Source organism: Phalaenopsis equestris, unplaced genomic scaffold (assembly GCF_001263595.1).
Source record: "Phalaenopsis equestris unplaced genomic scaffold, ASM126359v1 Scaffold000054, whole genome shotgun sequence".
NCBI classification, from domain to species: Eukaryota; Viridiplantae; Streptophyta; class Magnoliopsida; order Asparagales; family Orchidaceae; genus Phalaenopsis; species Phalaenopsis equestris.
The window spans coordinates 2,326,967-2,333,872 of record NW_018164496.1 but is presented as its reverse complement, the minus strand read 5'-3'; the positions used below and the strand labels follow the sequence as shown (position 1 = coordinate 2,333,872).

At 36.4% G+C, this 6,906-nt stretch overlaps 1 protein-coding gene across 2 annotated transcripts in view; it reads right to left on the bottom strand.

Annotated features, from left to right (window-relative positions):
* Positions 1 to 6,906, bottom strand: part of LOC110019214 (protein RST1) — a 161,105-nt gene that overhangs the window by 66,068 nt on the left and 88,131 nt on the right. The gene's annotated exons all lie outside the window — the stretch shown is intronic.

Genomic DNA, 6,906 nt, shown 5'->3' with positions numbered 1-6,906 from the left:
ACGTGACGAAAAAGTCGTGACGAATGTTTTCCTAAGGCTTGAAGTCCTATTTGGAACATTTTCCTTGAATCTTCGCAAAATAGCCCATAACCGCTCGTTCATAAGACGATGGTCTTGTGCCAAAGATGCTAGACATCAAAGGAAAATAGGAATTGGCTGGAATTTCTAGAAAGGTGAGTCCCAATTCTAGTTTTCTAAGATAGTCCATAGGAATTTCTAGAGCTAGAATCTAGGCTCTAAGGAGGAGAAGACAAGATCTCACAAAAATGAGGTCAACAGAGAACAAGCATCTAAGCTGAAAGGAAATGTGCATGCACTTTAGGACAAAAGCTTCGCCACCTCGTCTGCTCGAACCCACAATTTCCTCCACTGCTCAAACCAGCAATCTCTTCCTTCACTCGAACACGCTCGACTAGGGCTGGTCGGGGTCTCCAGACTTCACGCACGAAGTCGATCTCCTGTCACCCCTTCTCTTCATCTAGGGTTTGGCATGACGTCACTCCTTAGGCTACGCAAGCGTCAAAAATTTCTTCTCTTCTTCTTATTCTTCCTTTTTTAGCACTAGTCGATTAGGGCCTCTCCTCTTCAACCCTCCCTCTCAAACTGTCATTCTCACTCAGTTTGATGGGCAGAGACGACTCTTAAGCTTAACGAAAGAGATGGTTATCCCAAACAGTCTGATTCTTGTTAAATGATAGCAAAAAAAGATGTGAAATATTTCATCTGAAAAGGGATAGATCAACCAACACTCTCAAAATATGTGAAACATAACAACTAACATAACACACGATTTCTAAAATGACAGTACATGATGATACTCAATAGCAAATAACTAACAGGATAACCTAAAGACAAATTATCCATCCAACCCTATGCATCAACATTAGAGGCAAAGGGTTCTTCATGTTCCTGATGAGCTGAGGAATAGAGTCTCGGTCCATGTTTTATCTTGGTTGCTCTTTATGATTCACGGAATCAGCATCTGTTATCCTCTGCAAACCACTTTTAAAATTCGATCCTCCAAAAAATTCAACAGAGCTGAATCCGTTTCTAAGTTAACATTTTATGTGAATCTCTAAGAATAATTAGGGCAATTCCACATCTAATGTCTAGGTTGTTTACATAAATAACACGTCTTCAAACCAAATATATATTCGTCACAAACTTACTTCCCACACTTAATGCAGGGCTCTATTGTGTTGCTGCCACGCCTGACTGATAACTCCACAAGTGTAGGTGATACCACATTTAACCCAAATCATAATAGAAATAAAAATATCAATGTTAAACTAAAATAGAGAAAAAAAGTGATAACAAACATAAAACAACAAAAGAATACACCCCTAAAGTGGATCCCAGTGTGGTGGAGGTCAACTAGGTGAATCGGGATGGTTGGTAGGGGTAGCGGCAGCAAAGGAATCTTGTTGGCAAAGAGGGGGAAGTGCAGAAATGCAGGCACAACAAATATGGAGGCTATTATGGATGATAGCAACAAGGGGTGGGAGTGGATAAGGATGTGATAGCAGGAGAGAGGTGTTCTTTGGCTGCACTGGGCAACAACAGCGTCGTGGGAAGGCTGAGACTGCATGGAGAGGATATGATTTCGGTGGCAGCAAAGCTGAAAGGAAGTGGGAGGCGACTGGGAAGCTAGCAGGAATAAAATAGCAACCACAAAGCGGTTGTGGATGGCTACAGTGATATACAGCGACCAAGAGCTGCAAGAGGATGTGGAAGGAGATATGAGGATCTGGAAGACAATCACCACCTCGAGAGAGATACAGCCGAAGCACCACTGAATCTCTCGAATACAGAAGTCGAAAAGAAAAAGGACGCCAACAAATGTCCTAACAAAAAACTCACCAAAAACAGCTAATACAAATAGGGCTGTCAAAAAAGATCGTTGTTCGCGAATAGCTTGTGTTCGGCTCAAGTAGCTCGTGTTCGGCTCGTTTGTCAAGTAAACGAGCCGAACATGAACAAGTTTTTAAAACTTGAATTATAAACGGGTCGAACATGAAGAGTTCTTTGTTCGCTCGTGTTCGGTTCGTTTTAGCTCGAAATAAAAAACAAATTATATAATTATTTATATAATAATATATTACATATATTATTTATATAATAACATATATATATTTATATCTAAATTTAAATCATAACATTTCATGTGGTAATGTGGTTAATCCCTTATTTTGTATATATTTGGTCCAGGTTCGAATCTCACACTTTATATCTATTTTTTTCAATTTAATTTTAACAAGCCAATTTTAAGTCGAACATAAACACAAATATTTAAATCGAGCAGAACAAGAACACACTGTTCACGAGCCAATTTCGAACACGAGCCGATTTCGAACATGAGCTATTTCGAACGAGCTGAACACGAGCCAAGTCTGAGCTCGCTCAAGCTCGGCTCGCTTACAGCCCTAAATACAAACCCTAACATACACATATATAGGAAATGACTAAAAATGAATGAAGGATGATAGAAAGAAAAGAATAAGAAAGAAAAATGGGACTGTTTCATAGCTTGACCCCGGTTTCATGTTATATGTTTTCTCGTAATATTGTAGAAGCTACAGTACCGTGAGAGAACTGTGCGGTAAAAAGCTTCAGCGTCTATAAGACTTTATCTTCTACTCATTATACTCTCCAGAATGAACTAGCGGCGTCACTTCTTTCAAATTCCTTTTGTGTATGTCCTTATGCTTCTAAATCTGTTGGAAATCAATTTCCACCCTCTTAGCCCTAGCCAAGAGCACTGAATAGTCTTCAATCTTAAGTGGCACTAGTGGCTACCTAATTAAATCCTTAAATCCAAAAAAAAAAAATCTATGGCATTTCTCCTCTGTAAAGTTGTTGTGCATACCTCAACAGCATCGTAAAATCCTCTTTGTACTGCATAACTGGTCAATCTCTTTGCACCAACCTAATGAATTTATCATGCATTTGTCTCTTAACAGACTATGGTACAAACAAATCTCTGAAGGTTCTCACGAATGCGTCCAGGCGTACCAAAGGGCTAGGTCGTCCACCAAAATTTTCGTGTAACTGCCTTTGCCACCATCTCTCAACTTCCTCCTCAAAAGCAAGTGACAAGGGTAACTCTCCTCTCTGGTGGACATGTCATACCATCGATAATTTTCTCCAACGAAAAAGTTATTTTTCAGCTTCCACTAGCCCTTCTGCTCCAAAAAATAAAGGATGTTACATTTCCCTAAAAAAAATTAAATATTTATCCATTGATGTTCCTCCACTGCTGTTAGCTTGAGATAAGCAATTCTTAATCAACTGAGTCACATCATTCATCATAGTTGGAAAATACATCAGCACTAACAGTGACATTCTGAAGTATATTATATTCAACACTATCATCCCTGATCCCTTCATCCATAATTCTGAAATAACAACAATATAATTCAATTAAACTAAGTTAAAATTTTAATTTCTAGTATTAATAACTTGATCCAATTATCTTATTCATTAAGATTCATGTTAGTAAAGTTAAACATTGTTCTGATACCACTTTTGTCACACTTGACCTTAGGTTTGATATTAACTAAGACGAGAACCAACGGTCGGACGTTCGATGAAAAAAAATTTCTATTTTTCTATTTCTAACACTAACAGTTTAGTAATCAAATATTCATGCAAGAGCTACTAAAGAAAATAATTTAATTTATAAGTGAAAGTTTTACCTTTTCGGTTAATGTTCTCTCCTTATGTACAAATTTGCCCCTCTTCTATTCATCGTATTTAAAAGTTTAAAACCTGAAAAAGAAATGTTAAAACCTAATAAGTTATTTAAATATAACTCAGAAGCAATCACACTTACAAACTACAGTAACCAAATGAAGAGAAAACAGCATGGATGTTAGTCTTTCATATTTATATAAAAAATCTTATAGTAATCTAAAGTATGTATCAATGACATTTATTAAATGAAATAATCTAAACTCCAACATGCATTAACTTTATCTTTACACATTTGTTTTTCTATCTGAGGAGCATTGTCAAAACATAAGCGAACACAGCTCTGACAGATATTATAGCGGTTAGCGATCTAAACATCGCAATAGTCTGAGATACAAAGGTCCTTACTCGCCCCTAGCCAATATTTTTTTGTTAGCACAGCTGTTAGGGATCTCAAGATCACAATTTTCGTGGATGATAAATTGTTTACTTGCCTTTGGCCGATATTCTCTGGTCGACATAGCGATTAATGATCTGCACAGCACAACTATCTGGGGTGGTAAGAAAACATCTACCTACACATGTATACGAACGTCCTTTATATGTACTATCACCTCTTAACATGCAAATACAAGCTTTCATATATAAGTTATTTCATTCTTGATAACATAAATTTTTTATAAGGCAGTTTCATTCATCTACTACTGAATGAATGCACTTTTATTAGAGTCAAAATTAAATACCATAATATAATAATTTCATAAATAAATTAATATGCATATGTTATATGTATGATTCTTTAAATGCATACTTCTAAATGTCATGTAATAAGATAATGTTCTTCTATAAAAACTAATAAACTAATTATGCAACAGTGTCAATGTGCATACTAACTCTCATGTGCAACTATTTATTATATATATTTTTGTTGTCAAAAAATATCAAGAATCTATTGTAAGATAAATTTAACTAAACTAGATTGTGAATAAAATCAAGATTAAACTTAAATACTGAAATTTATCAAAATTTAGAAATATAATTACTCACTAACCCTTGTTTGCTCGTCTCAAAGACTCCTTAAATCTTCAATCTTACGTTCAAATATTCTACAACCTTAGTTGTCATACATCAATATTTTATTAAATATTAATTCTAATTAATAACAACCCTAAATTTACCTTTTTATTTATTCGGCTACCATAGCCCGCACCACAAAGAGCATTCCTACTTCACGCGAGGCAAGGCTCCCGTTCCCTTCTTCCTCTGCAAATTCAATCACATCTCGTCAAAGGCTTCCCTTCACTTCCACTGCTCGAACCCACAAGCTTGCTACTTCACTCGAAACCACTCAACTAGGGTTGGTCGGGATCGATTCTCCACTTCACACACAAAGCCAATCTCTTCCCTCCTTCCCTTCCACTACGGTTTGGCATGAAGTCGCTCCTCCAGCAACGCAAGTGTAGAAAGTTTCATGGATGCACACAGTGACTTCCTTCTTCTCTTTTTCTTCTTCTTTCTTTAACACTGGTCCATTAGTGCACTCGCCTCTCCTCTCTAACCCTAGCTCTCATATTATCATTTTCACTTGGCTCAAATGGGAAGATACGATTCTTAAGCCTAACTGAAAAGACGGTTATCCCAGACAATCGATTCGACTATTCTGCTTATTATTTTTTTGTTTAGCTTACATATTGTTACACCACCATACCATCTCCCTCAAAGGCAAATGTGACAAGCGTAACTTTCATCTCTCGTGGACATGACAACCCATCTATAATCTTCTCTACTCGCTCACAAACAGAACCACTCAATAGACTCATAGAATTTAAATGTTGTCAATGACTTCTTATTCTAATCCTTTGATTCAACTGCTTGACCAAACTTAATTTCTACTAAGAAATAATAAGATATTATAACCTAAAAAAATCTAATAGAAATTAAAAACTTTATATCTTATATAACAAAAAATATAGATCTAACATACCTTAAGCTGGTTCGGTCTTCCTCTCTCGTTGAAGATGGTTGGATCCTTTCTCTCACAAACAGAGCCGCTCGATAAACTTCTTAAAAGAATTCGGTTCTGGCACGTTTACCCGCACAAAGTCTTCTTCTCGCACGCGGTCACTCCCTTCCTCTTCTCTTCCTCTTATCCATGCAGAACAAGCTGCACTATTGTACTCAACGTCATCACCTCCATGCAAGCAACCCTTCTCTTCTTAATCTATCCTTCGTAATAAAGCTGCTCAACACTTCTTCTCTTCGCATGCTAGGGCTCGGCTCAACTCTCCAGCAAGAGAAAAACGCAAATCCACCCCTTGGCTTCGTCTCTTGCATGGCTCTTAGCTAGGGTTTTTGTCGCTCTCTCCTTTCTTCTTCTGCTTCTCCCGTTTTTTCTTCTCCTTCAGCTTTTTTTTCTTCATCTTCGACTTGTTCCCCTTCTTTCTCCCATTCAGAACAAGAAAATAAGGGCTCGTTTGGTTTCCCACAAGCGTCATTTCTCCTCCAAATGATGCTCAAATTGGTAATTTGTTTATTTTTTATTTTATTTATCTTTTTTTAAACCGGCTATTACAAATCAACATACAAACCAAATGATAAAAGGGTTCTATCGTAAATTTTAATTGCCAAAGGAAAAACATGTATCTTTAGTCATTAAAATTTTTAATGACCCCAAGAGTTAAACAAGGGCTTAACAACACATAACCAACTTGGTTTGTTATCCAAATAAAAGTTCCACATTTACCCATATAATTGACCATAGCTAGGGAGGGTCTCGACGTGTAACATAGATCACTTGCTAATATCCTAGTTTAATGTAGCCACCTTTTTGAACTCCATCAATATTGGGCAAACCTTTTAACCTTGAAACCCATAAGTAAAATTAACCTTGTGGAATCTTTAGGCTTTAATAGTCCAAAACACACATACACAAACACCAATGTCCGAGGACATAGCTAGGGCTGTCAAAAAAGCTCGTTATTCACGAATAGTTCGTGTTCGATTTATTCGATAAATAAACGAGGCAAGTATTTTTCATAAAAGAATTATAATATATAATAAATTAATAATAATAATAAATTATTATACTGTATTAGTAATATATTAATATAGATATTATATACGTGTTCGTTTCTTAACGAACGCGTCGAACATGAGCTGTTCGCGAACGACGAGCCAGTTTGACATCCATAACATTAATATATTATATTAATTATA